This window comes from Bufo gargarizans, chromosome 3 (assembly GCF_014858855.1).
Source record: "Bufo gargarizans isolate SCDJY-AF-19 chromosome 3, ASM1485885v1, whole genome shotgun sequence".
Lineage (NCBI taxonomy): Eukaryota > Metazoa > Chordata > Amphibia > Anura > Bufonidae > Bufo > Bufo gargarizans.
Window position 1 is genome coordinate 4,974,867 of NC_058082.1, and position 26,725 is coordinate 5,001,591.

The following is a 26,725-nucleotide window of genomic DNA, read 5'->3' on the forward strand; positions in this document are numbered from 1 at the left end:
AGAAGATTCATACTCTCCTGCTCCCTGCCACCCCCGCTGTCTCCATCTTCTGGTTCCGGCGCTGTTTACATCCGGTTGGATATGGGCATAGTCACTTGTACCTCTCCAGCCAATGACTGGCTGCAGTGGTGATGTGGCCACGAGCGGCATGTCACCGCTAGAGTCAGTCATTTGCTGGAGAGGTGCTCTGGGACCGGAGGATGGCGACCGCGAGGGCAGCACGGAGCAGGAAAGTGGGAATCTTCTGTGTCAGGGACTATGCTGCAGGAACTGGTTAAACATCATTGTAACTGGGAAACCCCTTTAAGTGGCGATGTTTCCTTCCTGCCTCCTGTTCACTAATGAGAGCTTTACTAGCCCGGAAAGCACTTATTGGTTAACCCTTTAATGACCAGGCCTGAAAAGGCCTAAATGACCAGTCACTTTTGTGTGATTTAGCGCACGTGGTTCAAACGCTTGTAACTTTTGTAGCTTTTTATTACATAACACGGGGCTTTTTAATATATTTTTTATGGGGAAATTGTACAATTTGTTTTATGTCATTTTTATTCAAACTATAGCTCATTATTTAAATATGCAAATTATTATAATTAGTTCCCTATATGTGTTGGATCGTTTTATTATACAGTATGTACAGTTTCACATGAATGGGGTGATAATTGGAATGGTTTTGGTCATTGTGTTTTTTTTTCTTCTTTTATATATTTTACTATTTTATTTTATTTTTTATATATTTTTTTTCCTTATTTTTTAAAATATATTTCTGCTACAGAAAGACCTTTGGGGGACACAAACTTTTTTATTTTACACATTTTCCTTTTATTTGTATTTTATTTATTTTGTATTTTTAAACCGCAGGTTGTGCCCCCCCCCTCCCCCTCCCCGGTCTAGAGGAAGCGAAATACCTTCCCCAGGTCAATAAAGTGGAGGCAATACAGAACTGGCCTAAGCCCGTAAAGAAAAAGCCAGTCAGGGCCATTCTGGGCATCACTGGGCACCACCGTCGGTTTGTACCAAATTTTGCCTCGACCACAGCACCATTGAGTGACTTAATGAAAAGCCCTCAGTCAGTAATGGCGCAGTGGACCCCAGAGGCCGAGAAGGCTTTTCAGAGCCTAAAGTCTGTCACAACTCTATTAGTAAATGTGCCCCAATGTGTTGCTACGTACAATCCAGTTCTGGTTTTTATGGACGCCAGCTTCTGTCCCTACAGACTTAGGACTCGGGCACACAAGCGCATTTTGTTTCCATGTCCATTCCGTGTTTTTTTTTTTTTTTTTAAGCCTGTATGTGGAACCAGTCACTTCAATGGGGCTGCAAAAAAAACAAAAAAAAACTCTGTGTGTATTCCGTTTCCATATGTCCGCATGTCCCTTCCGCAAAAAAATATAACAAGTCCTATTATTATCCGCATAACGGACAAGGACAGGACTGTTCTGGCCAAGCTGTTACGTTCCATAAAATGCGGAATGCACACGGACATCATCCGTATTTTTTGCGGATTCACATTTGGCGGGACACAAAATACATACAGTCGTGTGCATGAGCCGTTATTTTGTGGCTACGGAGGAGGGGGCTGGAGCCCAGAAACGCGTAGAGCTGAACTGCATTTTATTAAGCAAGAGCCCGAACTTCTGAGAAAAACATTACGCTGCCACCACCAACAAGCGCACTCTCCACGGACTGCACAACTACCCGCAATATAGCACCGCGCAGACGGAAGAGCGCCACGGCGCATGCACGCGGCCCCATCCGCAGCGGAGAAGTTGTAATTAAACACAAGCGCTCCCATCTGCAGGTGGGCAGCAGCGCACAGGACGTAAAGCGCGGTAAGGTATAGCCGTACCTGCCGCATGTATTCAGGAAGATTATCCGACACTACGGAGCGATCAGAGCGCGGCTATTGTATTATGTTACTATACGGGGGATTCTCTTGCTTTTTTATGATTTTATGGATCCGCAGCACAAAACGTACACATTTCTGGACTGGACAGTAAATTGTGTTTTACACTTGTATTAGACGCTTCCTGCACCGCATTGCGCTCATGTATTTATTGTACTTTATAAGGAAATATTCCTAATATGTTCCTTCAGACACTGACTCTTTACATTCAATAAGCTGTAAGGAAGCTAAATATCATTCACACCTTATAGGGTTAATATCAGCAGAACTGAAAGTGAAACTAACTTGGGGCGGTTTCTCCTTCCTGTGCACTCGGCCTTTCCTCTTCTCCGGAGATCTGGTTCTTCTACAAGCTGCGTACGGCTTTCAGGTAAGACATTCATCCCTTATATTCAGGGTCTCTTGTGTTATGGTGGGGGTCTCACTGCTCCCTGATAGGAGGGGGTCACAGACTTCCAGGAAGATCCACTTCTAGGTCAGGTTCAGGGAGTCAATACTGACTGAGGAAAATCCGGGGTGTGACACAGAACGAGCTGCGGTATATACTGTAACTATACAGCCATATACCTGACCACATACCGTCCACACACAGGACAAGCTGCGGTTATATACTGTAACTATACAGCCATATACCTGACCGCATACCGTCCACACACAGGACAAGCTGCGGTTATATACTGTAACTATACAGCCATATACCTGACCACATACCATCCACACACAGGACAAGCTGCGGTTATATACTGTAACTATACAGCCAGTCATATACCTGACCACATACCGTCCACACACAGAACAAGCTGCGGTTATATACTGTAACTATACAGCCAGTCATATACCTGACCACATACCGTCCACACACAGGACAAGCTGCGGTTATATACTGTAACTATACAGCCATATACCTGACCACATACCGTCCACACATAGGACAAGCTGCGGTTATATACTGTAACTATACAGCCAGTCATATACCTGACCACATACCGTCCACACACAGGACAAGCTGTGGTTATATACTGTAACTATATAGCCATATACCTGACCACATACCGTCCACACACAGGACAAGCTGCGGTTATATACTGTAACTATACTGTCATATACCTGACCACGTACCGTCCACACATAGGACAAGCTGCGGTTATATACTGTAACTATACAGCCGGTCATATACCTGACCACATACCGTCCACAGAAAGCACAAGCTGTGGTTATATACTGTAACTATACTGTCATATACCTGACCACATACCGTCCACACACAGGACCAGCTGCGGTTATATACTGCAACTATACAGCCATATACCTGACCACATACCGTCCACACACATGAGTAGGGTATTGTCCATTCCTCGTGGGCCTCTTACCAATCCCATCTTAAACCCCCCCTTTACCCGTACAAAACTAACAATAACTCACTGAGACCAGTTTTGGATTTAAATGGCCACAGCAGCCGTTTATTAATAAATACATAACATAAATAACATAACACCAGTTGTTTATTCCCTGACGAGGGAGGTCCTTGAAGCCCCAGAACTTGTTATCACAACTCACGAAACAGGCCCATCCATCTTGCCTCCAGCCGTAAAACACCAGCTCGGAGACCAACTGACAGACGCCTTTTACACCAGCCAACCGTCCAACCATGGGAGTCCAGCCCCCACCATTGAGGCCCTCCCATTTTTCCGAAGTATCCGTACCACCAACTTCGAGGACCTCCCACCGCCAACGACTGCCACGACAATAAAGACATAAGCACATACAAGACACCGCACACAAAACAACCACCCCTTCCTCCTTAACACTCCTCCACAAAACCGTCCCTTACCATACCCCTATTCCACAAGGGCGGGAGGGTGGGAGTTCTTCACCTAACTAACTGCTCTAAGATGGCGCCGGTTACCTCCCCCTCTTATAACCTAGCCTAACAGCCCACCCACTCTACTCTCCACCCACCATACTTTCAAACTCCTTAACCCCTACACTGCCGGCCCACTCAGTCCAAACCCTATCATGTCGGCCTCCCCTCAACTGCGTCCCCAGTACGGCCTCACTTGAGTAGGGTATTGTCCATTCCTCGTGGGCCTCTTACCAATCCCATCTTAAACCCCCCCTTTACCCGTACAAAACTAACAATAACTCACTGAGACCAGTTTTGGATTTAAATGGCCACAGCAGCCGTTTATTAATAAATACATAACATAAATAACATAACACCAGTTGTTTATTCCCTGACGAGGGAGGTCCTTGAAGCCCCAGAACTTGTTATCACAACTCACGAAACAGGCCCATCCATCTTGCCTCCAGCCGTAAAACACCAGCTCGGAGACCAACTGACAGACGCCTTTTACACCAGCCAACCGTCCAACCATGGGAGTCCAGCCCCCACCATTGAGGCCCTCCCATTTTTCCGAAGTATCCGTACCACCAACTTCGAGGACCTCCCACCGCCAACGACGCGCAAACTGACAACCTCCCTCAGGTTTGCGCGTTCCTCCACGACCCCAGAGCCCTCTCAATCCCTCCTTGCAAACCAAGCGACCACAGATCAATCCCAACAGCATTTAAATGCACCCCATCCGCTCTCCAAAACGCTCCCACACCCGGCTCCAGCTCCATATGCCGCACTGCCACTGCCCCATTCCTTGCCATGAATTTTCCCAAAATCCTATTAACCTTAACTCTCGCTTTATTAAGACGGTCCACCGACCTAGCCCCACGCCACACACGGCGAGGCACTATGTCAGACCAAACTGTCACCATGGCCGGGAACAAAGACCACAAACGCAACAAATCAAATTTTGCATCCCTTATCAATTCCCTAACCGGCTTGCCCCCCAAGTCATTCCCCCCCACATGTAATACCAATACGTCCGGGGGGCCACCCAGCCGAGCATACCGGTGCACTTCCTTCATAACCCCTTCCCACAACATACCCCTTACCCCAATCCAACGAACCACTGCAACATCCCGATCAAACCCCAATTGCCGACCGTCCGGACGAACGTCCGCCCTCAGCGCCCCCCAAAACACAAAGGAGTGTCCGAGTATCCAAACCAACGCGGGCCTATAACCTGGAAGATATAACAAAGAAAAAACACAAGACTTCATCAGCCATCAACCATCATTAATCCAACAAGCCAACCCTAACATAAGACCGAAACCTCGCTGATTCCCATCTCCCAATCTTCTTAATCACTTCATCACTCATCCCTGCTCTCGCCGCTTCAGTAGCCGCACCTATCCTAAACGAATGCCCAGTAAAATCCTCCGCTGCAATACCCAACTCACGCAGGCAGCGCTTAAACACCGCCACGAACTGATATCGCGACAGATATGACCCATCCTCATGCCTAAGCAATGGACCTGTCGTTGTCACACCCCCCACATCATACTCCCGCAAGCACTGCACAGGGCACATAGCACAGCCCGGGACCTCAAACAACCGGACATAACTTCCCTTTCCTTCCCTATCCGTCTTAGACCTACGAATCCTGATGACAACCCTGTCACCCGCTAGCCCAACATCCTCCTTCAACAAACCCCCACCAACCGACCGAACACTCCCACACACCAATTCCCCCAAACGGAATGCTCCAAAAAACGCTAAAGAAAAAGCAACCCTGAACAGCTTCACCTCCCAACCTGACTTACAACACACCTCCACCTGCCTACCCAACTTTGACAACAAATCAAAAGAGACTGGCCTCCTCCTGTCCTCCGCCCGCTTCCCACGCCTCCAACCTTTTAACACCTGCCTCACCAAAAAAGTCTTTGTCACATCCTGTAATCCCCTCAGCTTAAAACCAAAAGCAAGTCCAGCCGTCCATCTATTCATTTTTGCGACAGACCATCCCTGCTCCTTCACATGCCCCAAGAACAACAACAGAGGGGTCTCCCCCTCATCCACTACCACCCCCAAATCCTCACACCACCTCTGCCAATCATTCCACGCTTTTTCATAAGCCACCCACGTCCCCACACTCATTGAGTCCTGCAGCAACCTCCCTATGGTACCTCCAACAGCTCCCACATGGAATCCGGGCACTCCAACCCCTCGCTGTCCGCTCCCGGCGCCAACTGCCGAAACCGCTCCCACTGTAAACGAGAAAGGGCATCAGCAATTCCATTAGACACACCAGGGACATGAACAGCCACAATCCAAGCATTCAGTGATAAACAAACTAACACCAAATGCTGCAACAAACGAACTACAGGCGGCGACGACGCTGTCATGTTATTAATGGCCTGAACAACCCCCAAATTATCACAATGGAATCTAATCTTCTTATTCCTGAAACAATCCCCCCATAACACCACCGCAAGCACAATTGGGAAAAGCTCTAATAACGCCAGATTCTTAACCCAACCCCGCTCCACCCAGGAACTAGGCCAACTCCCCGCACACCACTGCCCATGACAATATACCCCAAAACCGGAACCCCCAGCCGCGTCCGAAAACAAATCAAAATCAAAACTATCCACCACCTCCCCCATAACCAACGTCCTTCCATTAAAGTGCAGCAAAAATTCCGCCCAAACCGCCAAATCCCTTTTAAGCTCCTTACCCAACCTGACAAAATGATGCGGGGCCGTAACACCCGCCGTAGCCCCCGCCAGCCGTCGACAAAAAATTCTCCCCATAGGCATAATCCTGCATGCAAAATTGAGCTTGCCCAACAAAGATTGCAAATCCTTCAACCTAATCTTCGCTGCCCTCCGCGCCTTTTCCACCACCAGCCTCAGATCCCGTACCTTCTCCTCAGGCAAACGACACTCCATCCTGTCCGTGTTAACCACGATACCCAGAAAACTCAACTCCGAAGTAGGACCCACAGTCTTCTCTTTTGCCAATGGTACCCCAAACCTCCCAAAAACCGACTCCACCGTGCTCAACAACACCGAACAAACCTTAGACCCCGCCGGTCCCAAACACAGGAAATCATCCAGGTAATGAATGATGGATGAACAACCCGAAACATCTTTAACAACCCATTCCAAAAATGAACTGAACGCCTCAAAATATGCACACGACACAGAACACCCCATCGGTAAGCATCTGTCCACAAAATACTTTCCATCCCAGTAGCACCCCAACAAATGCAAACTGTCTGGATTCACAGGCAGGAGCCGGAACGCCGCCTCGATGTCCGTCTTAGCTGACAACGCCCCCACCCCTAACTTCCGCACCCAACCTACCGCCGCGTCAAATGAAGTGTATGCCACCGAACAAAGTTCCGGATCAATACCGTCATTGACCGACGCGCCCTTCGGGTATGACAAGTGATGAATGAGCCGAAACTTATTCGGCTCTTTCTTCGGTACAATCCCCAAAGGCGATATACGCAAACCCGCCAGCGGAAGCTCCGAATAAGGACCACCCATTCTCCCCAAAGCCACCTCCCTGGCCAACTTATCTGCCACCACCTCCGGGTGTTCCAATGCCGAGCGCAAATTCCTCTTCCTCATAACCACAGGCAACGGTGCCGATGGTATAGAAAACCCCTTAATAAACCCGTCCCTCAAAAATTCCGCCACCCCTCCCTTAGGATACCTACTTAAGTAGGGCTCCATCCTTTCCACCCGCACCGGAGTCAGGCCCTTTTCCAGCCGCCCCCCCCCCCCCTCTCTGCCTGTTACCTCTAAAACACCTGTTCGCCCCATGGGAACCTCCACACCCTGAACACTCGTGCTTAAATCTGCACTTTGACCCAAACTTACAATTCCCTTCGTTAAAGAGGAAACAGAGCCCTTTTGCGGAGGCGACCGAGAATGCCGACTGCCCAGATCCCCCCGCCTCACTCCGAAAGGACTGCCCAGCCCGTACCGGAGCCATCACCCTCATCCATAACCCAATATCCTTGTGATCCCACCTAATGCTGCTCCGAACCGCCATCCTCTGCCGAAATTGCTCGTCATACCGCAACCAGCCAGTCCCCCCGTATACCCGCCAAGCCTCCCCAATCGCATCCATGTAACAAAAAAGAGACGAGCAACACTCCGGCTTCCGTTCCCCAACCACGCTCGCCAAAATAGCAAAGGCCTGAAGCCAATTGGAAAAAGTCCGCGGGATCAGACGAAACCTCCGTTTCTCCTCCTCCTCCTTTTTCCCCTCATCTTTTTTAACCTTATCCAAATTAAACCTCTCCAAAGGGAGCAAGGAAAATATTTCCACATATTCCCCCCTCCAAATCCTCTCACGCACCTCCTGCTTCAGATGCGCCCCCAATGGCCCCTCAAAACACACGTATACCTCGCCACGCGCCCCATCCTCCACTGCTTGCCTATCCGCCTCCCCCCCCACCTGGGTCTGCACTGACACCGAATCACACACTCTGCCAGGCGCCTCGCCAGGTGCCCTGCCACCCCCGGCCCCCATCCCCCACGCCTGCACCGGGGAAACACCAGCCGCCCCAAAACCTGACATCCACCCCGCCAAGCTCTGAAAAAACTGCCCCAAACCTTTTCCCAGGTCCCCTTGTGCTACACCCATCTCCCCCGGGCCACCCGCCCATGGATTAAGTGCCCCCCCAAACCCCTCACCTGGCTGCCGGGGGGCTGTGAACCCCGCAGCCGAAGGTCCTGCCTCCTGACGATCCTCCGGCACGCTTCCATCCTCTTCTCTTCTTCCCAGGGATTCCTCGCTCGTCGCCGCAGACATCCCAGCCGGCCGGCTGGATGCGTCCTGATCCGACCTTCCTCGGTGGGCGGAGCCTCCGCCATGCTGTCCGTTCACCTCCTCCGGCCTGTGCACTACCACCGGCTCCATGCGCACAGCCGAGATTAAGGCAGCCTCACTCCCTCGCCGAGCGGCCTCCCCTGGACTGGGGGCACCCGCCGAACCAGGTCCCGAATCCGCGACTCGCGATGTTGAAGGCGGGAGAGGATTCCCTCCGCCTGACGCTGGGCCCCGCCGTGCATTCTGATTCCTCCCGCTCCGGGCGGCACTGGCAACAGACACCCTGCCAGCCCCCCGTCGCGGGGGGTCCCCGGAGGGGCTCCGCACCCGGCGCCGAACCCTGGGGGTCACCTCTGGACTAAGGCGCGCCGGCGGCCGTACCCGCCGCGGCCGTGGCGGTGAGCTGACAGTACTCACCGCCGCCCCCTGGAGCAGGCCGGACACCTGCTCCTGCAGCCATTCGGGTCCCCGGGCCGCCGCCGCTGCCCGCAACTGCTGGATAAGCTGCTCTACAGCCTGCATGACGTGAGTTCTTCACCTAACTAACTGCTCTAAGATGGCGCCGGTTACCTCCCCCTCTTATAACCTAGCCTAACAGCCCACCCACTCTACTCTCCACCCACCATACTTTCAAACTCCTTAACCCCTACACTGCCGGCCCACTCAGTCCAAACCCTATCATGTCGGCCTCCCCTCAACTGCGTCCCCAGTACGGCCTCACTGGACAGTCTGTCGCAACTCCATTTGTAAATGTGTTTTTACGTACAATCCAGTTCTGGTTTTTATGGACGCCAGTCCAGGAATTGTTTTCCTTAGGCCTCATGCACACAACAGTATTTTTTCACGGTCCGCAAAACGGGGTTCCGTTGTTCCGCGATCCGTGTCCGTTTTTTCTTCCGTGTGTCTTCGTTGATTTTTGGAGGATCACCAGACCAGAAAAGTTAAAAAAACATCTAAGTCAAGTTTGTCTTGAAAATGATAGGCAAAAAACGGACACGGATCACGCACGCGGATGACAATCTTGTGTGCCTCCGTGTTTTTTCACGGACCCATTGACTTGAATGGGTCCGCGAACCGTTGTCCGTCCAAAAAATAGGACAGGTCCTATTTTTTTGACGGACAGGAAACACGAATCACGGATGCGGATGACAAAAGGTGCATTTTCCGAGTTTTTAACGGACCCGTTGAAAGTCAATGGGTCCGCAGGACAACGGATGCACTGCACACAACGATCGTGTGCATGAGGCCTTATAGATAGGCAACAGCTTCTGTCCCTACAGACTTAGGACTCGGGCACACGAGCGCATTTTGTTTCCATGTCCGTTCCAGTTTTTTTTTAAGCCTGTATGTGGAACCATTCACTTCAATGGGGCTGCAAAAAAAAAAAAAACGGAAATGACTCTGTGTGTATTCCGTTTCCATATGTCCGCATGTCCCTTCCGCAAAAAAAATTGAAAACGTCCTATTATTATCCGCATAACGGACAAGGACAGGACTGTTCTGTTCTAGCCAAGCTGTTACGTTCCATAAAATGCGGAATGCACACGGACATCATCCGTATTTTTTGCGGATTCACATTTTGCGGGACACAAAATACATACGGTCGTGTTTCTGAGCCCTTATTTTCTGGCTACTGAGGAGGGGGCTGGAGCCCAGAAACGCGTAGAGCTGAACTGCATTTTAATAAGCAAGAGCCCGAACTTCTGAGAAAAATCGTATTTCTCTTATCAAGAAAAACATTACGCTGCCACCACCAACAAGCGCACTCTCCACGGACTGCACAACTACCCGCAATATAGCACCGCGCAGACGGAAGAGCGACACGGCGCATGTACGCAGCCCCATCCGCAGCGGAGAAGTTGTAATTAAACACAAGCGCTCCAATCCGCAGGTAGACAGCAGCGCACAGGACGTAAAGCGCGGTAAGGTATAGCCGTACCTGCCGCATGTATTCAGGAAGATTATCCGACACTACGAGCGATCAGAGCGCGGCTATTGTATTATGTTACTATACGGGGGATTCTCTTGCTTTTTTATGATTTTATGGATCCGCAACACAAAACGTACACATTTCTGGACTGGACGTCAAATTGTGTTTTACACTTGTATTAGACGCTTCCTGCACCGCATTGCGCTCATGTATTTATTGTACTTTATAAAGAAATATTCCTAATATGTTCCTTCAGACACTGACTCTTAACATTCAATAATCTGTAAGGAAGCTAAATATCGTTCACACCTTATAGGGTTAATATCAGCAGAACTGAAAGTGAAAATAACTTGGGGCGGTTTCTCCTTCCTGTGCACTCGGCCTTTCCTCTTCTCCGGAGATCTGGTTCTTCTACAAGCTGCGTACGGCTTTCAGGTAAGACATTTATCCCTTATATTCAGGGTCTCTTGTGTTATGGTGGGGGTCTCACTGCTCCCTGATAGGAGGGGTCACAGACTTCCAGGAAGATCCACTTCTAGGTCAGGTTCACGGAGTCAATACTGACTGAGGAAAATCCGGGGTGTGACACAGAACGAGCTGCGGTATATACTGTAACTATACAGCCAGTCATATACCTGACCACATACCGTCCACACATAGGACAAGCTGCGGTTATATACTGTAACTATACAGCCAGTCATATACCTGACCACATACCGTCCACACACAGGAAAAGCTGCTGTTATATACTGTAACTATACAGCCAGTCATATACCTGACCACATACCGTCCACACACAGGACAAGCTGCGGTTATATACTGTAACTATACTGTCATATACCTGACCACGTACCGTCCACACATAGGACAAGCTGCGGTTATATACTGTAACTATACAGCCAGTCATATACCTGACCACATACCGTCCACACACAGGACCAGCTGCGGTTATATACTGTAACTATACAGCCGGTCATACACCTGACCACATACTGTCCACACACAGGACAAGCTGCGGTTATATACTGTAACTATACAGCCATATACCTGACCACATACCGTCCACACACAGGACAAGCTGCGGTTATATACTGTAACTATACAGCCAGTCATATACCTGACCACATACCGTCCACACATAGGACAAGCTGCGGTTATATACTGTAACTATACAGACGGTCATATACCTGACCACATACCGTCCACACACAGAACAAGCTGCGGTTATATACTGTAACTATACAGCCATATACCTGACCACATACCGTCCACACACAGGACAAGCTGTTTTTATATATACAGGGAGTGCAGAATTATTAGGCAAGTTGTATTTTTGAGGATTAATTTTATTATTTGAACAACAACCATGTTCTCAATGAACCCAAAAAACTCATTAATATCAAAGCTGAATATTTTTGGAAGTAGTTTTTAGTTTGTTTTTAGTTTTAGCTATTTTAGGGGGATATCTGTGTGTGCAGGTGACTATTACTATGCATAATTATTAGGCAACTTAACAAAAAACAAATATATACCCATTTCAATTATTTATTTTTACCAGTGAAACCAATATAACATCTCAACATTCACAAATATACATTTCTGACATTCAAAAACAAAACAAAAACAAATCAGTGACCAATAAAGCCACCTTTCTTTGCAAGGACACTCAAAAGCCTGCCATCCATGGATTCTGTCAGTGTTTTGATCTGTTCACCATCAACATTGCGTGCAGCAGCAACCACAGCCTCCCAGACACTGTTCAGAGAGGTGGACTGTTTTCCCTCCTTGTAAATCTCACATTTGATGATGGACCACAGGTTCTCAATGGGGTTCAGATCAGGTGAACAAGGAGGCCATGTCATTAGATTTTCTTCTTTTATACCCTTTCTTGCCAGCCACGCTGTGGAGTACTTGGACGCGTGTGATGGAGCATTGTCCTGCATGAAAATCATGTTTTTCTTGAAGGATGCAGACTTCTTCCTGTACCACTGCTTGAAGAAGGTGTCTTCCAGAAACTGGCAGTAGGACTGGGAGTTGAGCTTGACTCCATCCTCAACCTGAAAAGGCCCCACAAGCAGTGGCGTCTCTAGCTTTCAAATTTTGGGGGGGCACACTGGGGGCCAGGACAAAAGTAGGGGGGGCAGCTATAACAACGATACAGTTACACAAGTATGCTGTAGAAATGCTGCGATACTTTACCCAATACCCAAAACCGCACATATCCACAGTATATGTGATACCAAGCAGATAGGTGGGAGTCTGACTGCTGGAACCCCTGCCGATCCTAAGAATGTAGACATGCATAGGGAATGGCTGGAGTGGTGGACACATAGGTGCAGTCCCCACTATTCACTCCAGGCACAATTATGTCCCATTCTCAGGATTGGTGGGGGCCACAGCGGTTAGACTTCCATCTGCTGCTTTAGCTTATAGAGCAGTGGTCTCCAAACTGTGGAGCTCCAGATATTGCAAAACTACAACTCCCAGCATGCCTGGAATGGACAGCCAACAGGAGTTGTAGTTTACTGAGGGCAGTGAAGCGGCTGAATTCAGGAAAGCACCCGCAGCTGCTGACCGAAGCTCCTAGCATTAAGTAATGCTGAGAGCATCAGATCATTTGGATCTGTGGGTGACACTTATGGAGGGGGATCTGTGGGTGACACTTATGGAGGGGGATCTGTGGGTGACACTTATGGAGGGGGATCTGTGGGTGACACTTATGGAGGGGGGATCTGTGGGTGACACTAATGGAGGGGGGATCTGTGGGTGACACTAATGGAGGGGGGATCTGTGGGTGACACTAATGGAGAGGGGATCTGTGGGTGACACTAATGGAGGGGGATCTGTGGGTGACACTAATGGAGGGGGATCTGTGGGTGACACTAATGGAGGGGGATCTGTGGGTGACACTTATGGAGGGGGATCTGTGGGTGACACTTATGGAGGGGGATCTGTGGGTGACACTTATGGAGGGGGAATCTGTGGGTGACACTAATGGAGGGGGGATCTGTGGGTGACACTAATGGAGGGGGATCTGTGGGTGACACACCGTTTATAGCATCTTATGCAATATGTGTCAGCCACAGATCCACCCCATATCAGTGTCATACCGGGATCCCTCTCCCTATAAGGCCCCATTCACACATCCGAAATTTGCATAATGGAATTGCAGACCCATTCATTTCTATAGGGCAACACGACGTGCTGGCGGATACGGAAATGCGGACACGCACTTCTGGGTCCGCAATTCAGTTCCCGAAAAAAATGCGAGACCCGCACATTGCTGCTGTTACAGATGTCTGAATGGAGCCTAACAGTGTCAGCCACAGAGTGGCACAGATTCCCCCCCCCCCCCCATAATCGTGTCATCTACAGATCTCCCTCCCTATAACAGTGTCATCTACAGATTCTCCCCCCCCCGTAACAGTGTCATGACATCCACAGACCCCCCAAACCCCATCCCTATAACACTATAAGGCCCCATGCACACGGCCGTGTGCGGGCCGTGGAACCGCGGCCTGGATCCCTCCTGAGTGCAGGAGCGCACGGCGTCACTGGTTGCTATGACGCCGTGCGCTCCTGCTCTCAGGAGGGATCCAGGCCGCAGTTCCACGGCCCGCACATGGCCGTGTGCATGGGGCCTAAGAGTATCATCCACAGATCCCTCCGCCCTATAACAGTGTAATGACTCATGACATCCACAGACCACAGACCACCCTCCCACCGCTCCCATTTGAACATGATTTCTCTAAACGGTAAAGTAGTAAACACTGTAATCATCCAGGCTGCACTGACAGTGACTTTAAAGGGGTTCTGCACGTTCATTTAACTGATGATCTATACTCTGGATAGATCATCAGCTTCTGATCGGTGGGGGTCCGCCGCGGCCTTCTCACTGTTTACCGCTGGCCCACTGACTGACATCACGACTAGTATCAACTCGCCTGAGCGCGGCTAAGCTCTGTTCACTTGAATGGAGCTTAGCCGCGCCCACGCTAGTTAATACTAGTTGTAACTCGTGACATCACTGGGCCGGTAAACAGTGAGAAGGCTGCGGCGCTACTGGAGCGCCAGTGCCTTCTCTAGCCTTCTCCTTCTCAAGCAGCTGATCGGCGGGGGTCCCAGGGGTCGGACCCCTGCTGATCAGATGCTGATGATCTATCCAGAGAACAGATCATCAGTTAAATGAAAGTGCAGAACCCCTTTAACTTTTAAATCAGGAAGATTCAGGGAATCAGGGTCAGCCGCCATCCAGCTCTCCTCTCAGACTCAGATCTAATCTAATAGAAATATAGAAAGAGACTTAGTCCACGTGCCACGTCCACTAAGTCACTAGTAATTTGTACCTTATTATTAAGTTAGGCTACTTTCACACTTGCGCTTGTTCGGATCCGTTCTGAACGGATCCGATCATATTAATGCAGACGGAGGCTCCGTTCAGTACGGATCCGTCTGCATTAATAACTTAGAAAAATTTCTAAGTGTGAAAGTAGCCTGAGCGGATCCGTCCAGACTTTCAATGTAAAGTCAATGGGGGACCGATCCGCTTGAAGATTGAGCCATATGGTGTCATCTTCAAGCGGATCCGTCCCCATTGACTTCCATTATAAGTCTGAACGGATCCGCTCGCCTCCGCACGGCCAGGCGGACACCCGAACGCTGCAAGCAGCGTTCAGCTGTCCGCCTGTCCGTGCGGAGGCGAGCGGAGCGGAGGCTGAACGCCGCCAGACTGATGCAGTCTGAGCGGATCCGCTCCATTCAGACTGCATCAGGGCTGGACGGAGGCGTTCGGGTCCGCTCGTGAGCTCCTTCAAACGGAACTGACGAGCGGACAGCCGAACGCTAGTGTGAAAGTAGCCTTAACCTGACTCTGTGTCCTGCTACACACCTTCACCTGTTCTCTTCACCACTAGGTCTGGTCTCTTTGGTCAGTCAGTCAGTCTCAGTCCAGTCTGTCTGTTGTTTGATATATCAATCCACGTCGACTCCATCCACACCTCTCTGTCTCTAGTCTGGGCCTGGCTGGCTCAAGCAGGTTAGACTACAGCCAGTGGGCGACGTCACGCGCCGGAGGAAGACGAGCGCCGCCCACACTGCTGCCAATCAGACCCAGACGGCGACACCTAATGAATTAATCTAATTAGTGACTCAGCAGCTGAGCCTAAGCTGATCTGTTTTATGCACAGCACCTCTCCTCTCCAGCCAGGCTGTCTGCAGTGCCACTGAGTCTGAGGTCTGACTCAACTCGTCAGGGCCTGGGGGCGGGCCTGGGGGCGGGGCTAGGGGCGGGGCTAAGGACGCGGCGCGGCGGCGGTGGGTGGAGTCACCACAGAAGAAGAGAGACCGTGAGTGAATAAGATGCATGTCCGATACGATACCCGGCAGGTACAGTCAGTGCACAGACAGCAGGCACAACGCAGCAGGCCAGCAGCAGCACATGTCACTGTGACAACTCACACAGACAACTAGTAGTGCGGCAGTGCCAAAATGAATTGGGGCATTTTAGTTGGGGGGGCACATGGGGGGGCACAGCTTGATGTAGGGGGGGCCGTGGCCCCCTCTGGCCCCCCCCTGGCGACGCCACTGCCCACAAGCTCATCTTTGATGATACCAGCCCAAACCAGTACTCCACCTCCACCTTGCTGGCGTCTGAGTCGGACTGGAGCTCTCTGCCCTTTACCAATCCAGCCACGGGCCCATCCATCTGGCCCATCAAGACTCACTCTCATTTCATCAGTCCATAAAACCTTAGAAAAATCAGTCTTGAGATATTTCTTGGCCCAGTCTTGACGTTTCAGCTTGTGTGTCTTGTTCAGTGGTGGTCGTCTTTCAGCCTTTCTTACCTTGGCCATGTCTCTGAGTATTGCACACCTTGTGCTTTTGGGCACTCCAGTGATGTTGCAGCTCTGAAATATGGCCAAACTGGTGGCAAGTGGCATCTTGGCAGCTGCACGCTTGACTTTTCTCAGTTCATGGGCAGTTATTTTGCGCCTTGGTTTTTCCACACGCTTCTTGCGACCCTGTTGACTATTTTGAATGAAACGCTTGATTGTTCGATGATCACGCTTCAGAAGCTTTGCAATTTTAAGAGTGCTGCATCCCTCTGCAAGATATCTCACTATTTTTGACTTTTCTGAGCCTGTCAGGTCCTTCTTTTGACCCATTTTGCCAAAGGAAAGGAAGTTGCCTAATAATTATGCACACCTGATATAGGGTGTTGATGTCATTAGACCACACCCCTTCTCATTACAGAGATGCACATCACCTAATATGCCTAATTGGTAGTAGGCTTTCGAGCCTATACAGCTTGGAGTAAGACAACATGCATAAAGAGGATGATGTGGTCAAAATACTAATTTGCCTAATAATTCTGCACTCCCTGTATACTGTAACTATACAGCCAGTCATATACCTGATCACATACCGTCCACAGAAAGGACAAGCTGCGGTTATATACTGTAACTATACAGCCAGTCATATACGTGATCACACACAGGACAAGCTGCGGTTATATACTGTAACTATACAGCCAGTCATATACCTGACCACATACCGTCCACACACAGGACAAGCTGCGGTTATATACTGTAACTATACAGCCGGTCATATACCTAACCACATACCATCCACACATAGGACAAACTGCGGTTATATACTGTAACTATACAGCAAGTCATATACCTGACCACATACTGTCCACACACAGGACAAGCTTCGGTTATATACTGTAACTATACAGCCGGTCATATACCTGACCACATACAGTCCACACATAGGACAAGCTGCAGTTATATACTGTAACTATACAGTTATGTAGCTGACCACATACCAATCACACAGAGGACAAGCTGCGGTTATGTCCTGTAACTATACAGCCGGTTTTATAACTGACCAGATACAGTCCACACATAGGACAAGCTGCAGTTATATACTGTAACTATACAGCCAGTCATATACCTGACCAGACACAGGACAAGCTGCGGTTATATACTGTAACTATACAGTGTCACGCTGGACAGGATACAAGATACAATAAACAAACAGAAAAACACAAAACAAGTGTCTAGACCAGAAGCTGGGGATAAAGGTCACCTCCTGACTAATCCCTACCAGCTCTCCCTAGACTTCTGTGCCCACGTTCAGACCCTAAAGGTGGGAATAAATGTGCCCCCTTTCCTAAGGCTGAAGATTCCCTAAAATCCCTAAGATGGTGAACGGGGGAAAGATACAGCCTGCTTCCTCAGGACCTGGAGGGGGCAGGCATCTTTTTAACAGCCTAGACAGAAAACTAAAAGAAAGCAAACCAACTGAGCAGAAGCAGAAACAGCAAATCCTTCCTTCCTCTGAGCAAGATAGAAGCTATAACCCACACAGGACACTGGGAAGGGGCGTAATTTAAATTCATACAAACGACCCCACCCAGTGCACCTGAAGGGAGGCGGATACAGCTCTAATCCAAACCCAAAACAAAACTAAACACATGCTGCTAACCTGGCAGAGCTCCGCACATAACCTGAGCAGGGCATGACAGTACCCCCCCCCCCCCCCTTCTACGGGTGACCTCTGGACACCCTGGCCCAACTTTATCCGGGTGGGCCCTGTGAAAAGCCCTCACCAGTCGGCTGGCACTAACATCCACAGCCGGAACCCACATCCTCTCCTCGGGGCCGTATCCCTTTCAGTGTACCAGGTACTGAAGGGAACCCCGAAGAACACGTGAGTCGAGAACCCTAGAGATCTCGAATTCTACATTTCCATCAACCAGAACAGGGGGAGGAGGCAATGGCGATGGTTCCACCGGTTTCACATATTTCTTCAGTAAAGACCTGTGGAACACATCATGGATAGAGTTGAGCGGACACCTGGATGTTCGGGTTTGGCAGGTTCGGCCGAACTTGGATTCGGGAGTCGGGACCCGAATTTTAATGAACGTGAGCTTGTCCACGTTGACTGTGGATAGGCGGCTGCGTCTGTCTGTAATGACGCCTCCTGCTGTGCTAAATACACGTTCAGAGAGTACACTGGCTGCAGGGCAGGCCAGCACCTCCAAGGCATACAGGGCAAGCTCTGGCCATGTGGACAATTTGGAGACCCAGAAGTTAAATGGGGCAGAACCATCAGTCAGTACGTGTAGTCGTGTGTACAGGTACTGTTCCACCATGTTGTTCAAATGCTGCCTCCTGCTAACACGCTCCATATCAGCAGTTGGGGCCGGTTGTTGCGGCAAGGTGGCGACCTCTTCCTCCTCCCCTGCCTTCGCCTTGTGCTTCCACTTGTCCCCCGGCGTCAGTCGGGAATGCTCTCAGAAGCGCGTCTATCAGCGTGCGCCTGTAGTCGTGCATTTTCTGATCACGCTCCAGTGAGGGAATCAAGGACGGCACATTGTCTTTGTAACGGGGATCCAGCAGGGTGGCCACCCAGTAGTCAGCACACGTTAAAATTTGGGCAACTCTGCTGTCGTTGCGCAGGCACTGCAGCATGTAGTCACTCATGTGAGCCAGGCTGCCCAGAGGTAAGGACAAGCTGTCCTCTGTGGGAGGTGTATCGTCTGCGTCCTCCGTATCCCCCCAGCCAAGCACCAGTGATGGGCCCGAGCTGCGTTGGATGCCACCCCGCTGTGAACATGCTTCATCCCCATCCTCCTCCTCCTCCTCCTCGTCCTCCAGTAGTGGGCCCTGGCTGGCCAAATTTGTACCTGGCCTCAGCTGTTGCAAAAATCCTCTTTCTGAGCCACTTCTAAAAGACTGGCCTGAAAGTGTTAGAGATGACCCCTCTTCCTCCTCCTCGTCCTGGGCCACATCCTCTTCCATCATCGCCCTAAGTGTTTTCTCAAGGAGACATAGAAGTGGTATTGTAACGCTGATAACGGCGTCATCGCCACTGGCCATGTTGGTGGAGTACTCGAAACAGGGCAACAGGGCACACAGGTCTCACATGGAGGCCCAGTCATTGGTGGTGAAGTGGTGCTGTTCCGTAGTGCGACTGACCCGTGCGTGCTGCAGCTGAAACTCCACTATGGCCTGCTGCTGCTCGCACAGTCTGTCCAGCATGTGCAAGGTGGAGTTCCACCTGGTGGGCACGTCGCATATGAGGCGGTGAGCAGGAAGGCCGAAGTTACTCTGTAGAGCATACAGCCGAGCGGCGGCAGGATGAGAATGCTGGAAGCGCACACAGACGGCCCGCACTTTACGCAGCAGCTCTGACATGTCGGGGTAGTTGTGAATGAATTTCTGCACTACCAAATTCAGCACATGCTCCAGGCAAGGGGTGTGCGTCAAACCGGCTAGTCCCAGAGCTGCAACGAGATTTTGCCCATTATCGCACACCACCAGGCCGGGCTTGAGGCTCACCGGCAGCAACCACTCGTCGGTCTGTTGTTCTATACCCCGCCACAACTCATGCGCAGTGTGGGGCCTGTCCCCCAAACACATCAGTTTCAGAACGGCCTGCTGACGTTTACCCCGGGCTGTGCTGAAGGTGTGTGGCTGACTGGATGAGCAGGTGGAAGAAGAGGAGGAGGAAGCCGAGTAGGAGGAGGAGGCAACAGGAGGCAAAGAATGTTGCCCTGCGATCCTTGGCGGCAGAAGGACGTGCGCCAAACAGCTCTCCGCCTGGGGCCCAGCCGCCACTACATTTACCCAGTGTGCAGTTAGGGAGATATAGCGTCCCTGGCCGTGCTTACTGGTCCACGTATCTGTGGTTAGGTGGACCTTGCCACAGATGGCGTTGCGCCGTGCACACTTGATTTTATCGGATACTTGGTTGTGCAGGGAAGGCACGGCTCTCCTGGAGAAGTAGTGGTGGCTGGGAACGACGTACTGTGGGACAGCAAGCGACATGAGCTGTTTGAAGCTGTCCGTCTTCACCAGCCTGAATGACAGCATTTCAAAGGCCAGTAGTTTAGAAATGCTGACATTCAGGGCCAGGGATCGAGGGTGGCTAGGTGGGAATTTACGCTTTCTCTCAAATGTTTGTGAGATGGAGAGCTGAACGCTGTCGTGTGACATGGTTGAGACGCTTGGTGACGGAGGTGGTGGTGGTGTTGGTGGTACATCCCCTGTTTGCTGGGCGGCAGGTGCCAACGTTCCTCCAGAGGCGGAGGAAGAGGCCGAGGCGGCAGCAGCAGAAGAGGCCGAGGCGGCGGCAGCAGAAGAGGCCGAGGCGGCGGCAGCAGAAGAGGCCGAGGCGGCGGCAGCAGAAGAGGCCGAGGCGGCAGCAGCAGAAGAGGCCGAGGCGGCAGCAGCAGAAGAGGTAGCAGGGGGAGCCTGAGTGACTTCCTTGGTTTTAAGGTGTTTACTCCACTGCAGTTCATGCTTTGCATGCAGGTGCCTGGCAGGGCCGGCTCCAGGTTCATATGGGCCCTTGGGCGATAAATCCCAGTGGGCCCCCATGAGGCATTTTTTTACATTGACATGTCCCCCTGTGGCTCCTACACGGTATAATGACCCCCCAGTGGCCCCTATACAGTATAATGACTACTAGTGGCCCTTCATACAGTATAATGACTACTAGTGGCCCTTCACACAGTATAATGAACCCCCAATTCCCCCCCCCCCCTGTATTATGACCACCTGTGGCCCTGCATTCAGAATAATAACCCCCAGTCGCACCCATTCAGAATAATGACCCCCAATAGCCCCCACTGGGGGAATACTGTATGGAGGGGGCTCTGGGGGTCATTATACTAAATGGGGGACACTGGGGGTCATTATACTATGTAAAGGGCCCTCACAGTATAATGACCCCACAGTGACCCTCCATTCAGAATAATGACCCCCAATCGCCCCCACACTGGGGGTTATACTGTATGGAGGGGGCACGAGGGGTTATTATATTTAATGGGGGCTCTGGTGGTCATTATGCTAAATGGAGGGTCAATGGGGATCATTATACTAAATGGGGGGCACTGGAAGTCATTATACTGTGTAAGGGGCCCTCACAGTGTGGTGAATGACCCCCCAGTGGCCCCCTCACATACCTATCATTGCTGGAGAGCAGGGGAGCTGGTGGTCCTCTCATTCACTAACCGCAGCTCCCTGCGCTCTTTCTCTCCTCCGGCCCACTGCAGCAGTGAGCCAGGCCTGGAGGAGAGAAGGAGATGTGCAGTGATGTAGCTAGAACTGACAGAGCCCCACAGCAAATTTTAGTACGCCCCCCCCCCCCCCCCCCAATGTGTGTTCACATCACGTTTTTCCTATCGGTTTGATGTATACAAATGTGCAGCGCTCCACGTTTTTGTATCCTGCAGAGTCAAGTAAAAAATGCAGACGTTAACGTATATGTTTTTTTACAATGGAACTGTATGGTGAACGGACGCCGCTGTACGGCATCAGTCTGAGGATTGTATGGTGACCGGATGCCACTGTACGGCATCAGTCTGAGGATTGTATGGTGACCGGACGCCCCTGTACGGCATCAGTCTGAGGATTGTATGGTGACCGGATGCCACTGTACGGCATCAGTCTGAGGCATCTGTTAACGCATATATTTTTGGTATACATTAAATGGATGTGAACCCAGCCCCAGTGTCAGAATAAGCCGCCATGTACTGATAGAGCGCTGCCTGGTCCTGGTGGTCAGGGGTGAGGACTGTGTTTCCCAAGGATCATTTTCTACTGGGAAATACAGGGCACAGTATAATACACTAGAATCTATATACTGTAAAGATATTAGCCCTACCCCCAAATAATAATACAATTAGGGGGTCATTTATTATATAGAAATACGTCTATGTTAGGCTACTTTCACACTAGCGATCGGGGCTCCGCTTGTGAGCTCCGTTTGAAGGCTGTCACAAGCGGCCCCGAACGGATCCGTACAGCCCTAATGCATTCTGAGTGGACGCGGATCCGCTCAGAATGCATCAGTCTGGCGGCGTTCAGCCTCCGCTCAGCAGGCGGACACCTGAACGCTGCTTGAAGAGTTCGGGTGTCCGCCTGGCCGTGCGGAGGCAAACTGATCCGTCCAGACTTACAATGTAAGTCAATGGGGACGGATCCGTTTGAAGTTGACACAATATGGCTCAATTTTCAAATGGATCCGTCCCCCATTGACTTTCAATGTAAAGTCTTAACGGATCCGTTTGCATCCTCATGCAAACGTATCCGTTCTGAACGGATGTAAGCGTTTGCATTATAGGTGCGGATCCGTCTGTGCAAATACCAGACGGATCCGCACCTAAACGCAGGTATGAAAGTAGCCTTAGGCGTATTTCTGACACCGATTGTGGCACAAAGGTCCTTAGCACCACAATCTGTATCTTTTCCCGCTCATGCCAGGTCTAAAAAAGGATGGCGTGGGCAGGGAAGGGGATACAGTTATGGCCATGCAGTTATTGGATACCACCGCCATATAGTGATAACACCGCCATACAATGATAAAACCACCATACAGTGACCGGATAAAAGGGTATAAGAGGGCACAGTACAGGGAATGACTATGGGCACTGCACAGGGTGTGGTAAGAGGGCACAATGCAGGGTATAAGTGGGCACAGTACGGGGTGGGGGGAACAGTCACATGACCCTGTGACGTTAGAAGGTCCTTATGGTGAATGCTGTTCAGATGCCACCATATTGAGAGGCAGAGGAGTGAGACAGGGGCCCTGGGTGGACAGGAGGGGTGGACACAGCAAGTAGGTTGAAGGGGCTCTGAGGGGGATTCATACAAGAAGTAGGGGCAGGAGGTCTGTGCAGGGCAGCAACAGGAGATAGGGGGTGAAACAGGAGCTCTGGATACATGAGGGAGGAAAGGAGACAGCAGGGGCCCCATGAGGATGAGATAGGACAGGATATGGGGGGGGGGGCAGGTATCATGGAGGCAAACTGCTTAATGAAACAGTAATACAACTAAATAGAATGAAGCAGCAGCCGATCGGAGAGTCCCCCAGACAAGAAACAGTCACAGTGCAGACTCACTCACAGCTCCAGCCCTCCGGTCTCTCTCCTCAGGCAGGCAGCATGTTTCCTGTGTAGAGGGGGCATGTTCTGAGTCTCTGCAGCTCAGGGGGCCCCACCAAGGGGGTACTGCGTAACTGAAATGACAGCAGTGAGAGCTCCCATCTGTATTGATGGAAGTGCTCATAGCAGCTCAGTGGGCCCCCCCCAGGAGCATTGGGCCCCGGCACTTGCCCGGGGATGCCGGGTTATGACGCCGGCCCTGGTGCCTGGTCATGCAGGTTGTGCTCAGGTTCAGAACGTTAATGCCTCGCTTCAGGCTCTGATGGCACAGCGTGCAAACCACTCGGGTCTTGTCGTCAGCACATTGTTTGAAGAAGTGCCATGCCAGGGAACTCCTTGAAGCTGCCTTTGGGGTGCTCGGTCCCAGATGGCGGCGGTCAGTAGCAGGCGGAGTCTCTTGGCGGCGGGTGTTCTGCTTTAGCCCACTGCTCCTGTTCTGGTTCTGGCCAAACTGCCAGTTCGGTTGATGTACTGCTCCAAATTAAGATACGTGCACGGAGAGATCAGACAGACAACCCACTGCATGGGGTTAAAAAGGATCTCTGGTTTATTTCTGAAAACAACAGACAATACATAGTTTTCACGAGAGGAGAGAGTGGGAGGGGGGTGAAAGATAAAGTATATATTTTCTATTGGCTATGAACTCTCTACTTTTCTGTAACCTTGACGGCCAGAGGAAATTCCTCCCCCCTCCCCCCTTGCTCCTGGGTGAAACCGTTACTACTTCTTTCTTTGTAACTGCTTGCTTGAGCTGAACGGAAACCACAAAGAAACAGATTCTAGTTTATAGGTGTAGGCTGAATGCCTGGCCGCCATCTTAGCTCAACAAGCAAGTATCCATTTTGTATCAATAATCCATAACAGTCCCCCCTTGGAGACTTGATTGTAGACTTTCCCTTCACCTAGCGAATCCCCTGAGCATACCATTCGTATCCTCTTCACCCGCAGTGGCGACAACCTACCCCTTATAGGTAGGCTCCCGGTTGCTCGGACTTGTGGTAATACCCTGGGATTCATCTCACCTAGGGATGAGCGAACTCGAACTGTATAGTTCGGGTTTGTACCGAATTTTGGGGTGTCCGTGACACGGACCCGAACCCGGACATTTTCGTAAAAGTTCGGGTTCGGTGTTCGTCGCTTTCTTGGCGCTTTTGTGACGCTTTCTTGGCGCTTTTGTGACGCTTTCTTGGCGCTTTTTGAAAGGCTGCAAAGCAGCCAATCACTAAGCGTCATACTACTTGCCCCAAGAGGCCGTCACAGCCATGCCTACTATTGGCATGGCTGTGATTGGCCAGAGCACCATGTGACCCAGCCTCTATTTAAGCTGGAGTCACATAGCGCCGCCCGTCACTCTGCTCTGATTAGCGTAGGGAGAGGTTGCGGCTGCGACAGTAGGGCGAGATTAGGCAGATTAACTCCTCCAAAGGACTTGATTAATCGATCGATCTGCAGCTGTGGGTCATTGAGCTGCTGAAATTCAATTGCTCACTGTTTTTAGGCTGCCCAGACCGTTTGTCAGTCACTTTTTTCTGGGGTGATCGGCGCCATTTTGTGTCTTGTGGTGCGCCAGCACAAGCTGCGACCAAGTGCATTTAACCCTCAATGGTGTGGTTGTTTTTTGGCTAAAGCCTACATCAGGGTGAAGCTGTCACACCAAGTGCATTTAACCAGCAATAGTCTGTTCATTTTTTGGCCATATACTACATCAGGGGCAAGCTGCGCCTGTCACCAAGTGCATTTAACCCTCAGTAGTGTGGTTGGTCAAGCTGTCACACCAAGTGCATTTAACCAGCAATAGTCTGTTCATTTTTTGGCCATATACTACATCAGGGGCAAGCTGCGCCCGTCACCAAGTGCATTTAACCAGCAATAGTGTGGTTATTTTTTGGCCATATCCCAGTCTAATTCTGTCACTAAATCCATACCGGTCACCCAGCGCCTAAATACTAGGCCTCAAATTTATATCCCGCTAAATCTCTCGTTACCGCTGTCCTGTTCTGGCTGGGCAAGTTATTTAGTGTCCGTCAAAGCACATTTTTTGTTCTGGGTTGAAGTACAATTCCCAATTTAGCAATTTCATAATTTAGTGGTTTCTGCTATATCAGAGCTATTTGAAATCTATCCCTAAAAGGGTATATAATATTCAAGGTGCACATAGGGTCATTCAGAATAACTTCACACACACGCTACTGTGCATTTCCAAGTCTAATTCTGTCAGTAAATCCATACCGGTCACCCAGCGCCTAAATACTAGGCCTCAAATTTATATCCCGCTAAATCTGTCGTTACCGCTGTACTGTTCTGGCTGGGCAAGTTATTTAGTGTCCGTCAAAGCACATTTTTTGTTCTAGGTTGAAAAACAATTCCCAATTTAGCAATTTCCTAATTTAGTGGTTTCTGCTGTATCAGAGCTATTTGAAATCTATCCCTAAAAGGGTATATAATATTCAAGGTGCACATAGGGTCATTCAGAATAACTTCACACACACGCTACTGTGCATTTCCAAGTCTAATTCTGTCAGTAAATCTATCCCGGTCACCCAGCGCCTAAATACTAGGCCTCAAATTTATATTCAGCTGAATTTGAATACAATACATTGGGCCAAATAATATATTTGTTGTTGTGGTGAACGATAACAGTGAGGAAAACATCTAGTAAGGGACGCGGACGTGGACATGGTCGTGGTGGTGTTAGTGGACCCTCTGGTGCTGGGAGAGGACGTGGCCGTTCTGCCACATCCACACGTCCTAGTGTACCAACTACCTCAGGTCCCAGTAGCCGCCAGAATTTACAGCGATATATGGTAGGGCCCAATGCCGTTCTAAGGATGGTAAGGCCTGAGCAGGTACAGGCATTAGTCAATTGGGTGGCCGACAGTGGATCCAGCACGTTCACATTATCTCCCACCCAGTCTTCTGCAGAAAGCGCACAGATGGCGCCTGAAAACCAACCCCATCAGTCTGTCACATCACCCCCATGCATACCAGGGAAACTGTCTCAGCCTCAAGTTATGCAGCAGTCTCTTATGCTGTTTGAAGACTCCGCTGGCAGGGTTTCCCAAGGGCATCCACCTAGCCCTTCCCCAGCGGTGAAAGACATAGAATGCACTGACGCACAACCACTTATGTTTCCTGATGATGAGGACATGGGAATACCACCTCAGCATGTCTCTGATGATGACGAAACACAGGTGCCAACTGCTGCGTCTTTCTGCAGTGTGCAGACTGAACAGGAGGTCAGGGATCAAGACT

At 50.5% G+C, this 26,725-nt stretch overlaps 1 protein-coding gene across 7 annotated transcripts in view; it reads left to right on the plus strand.

Annotated features, from left to right (window-relative positions):
- The first annotated feature begins 2,192 nt into the window (after nucleotides 1-2,192).
- Nucleotides 2,193-26,725, plus strand: part of LOC122932527 (NACHT, LRR and PYD domains-containing protein 12-like) — a 343,399-nt gene continuing 318,866 nt past the window's right edge. For all 7 annotated transcript variants that reach the window (XR_006388313.1, XM_044286994.1, XM_044286999.1 and 4 more), the window contains exons 1-2: nucleotides 2,193-2,273; nucleotides 10,832-10,950. The gene's annotated coding sequence lies outside the window, so the exon portion shown is untranslated. The remainder of the gene's footprint in view (nucleotides 2,274-10,831; nucleotides 10,951-26,725) is intronic.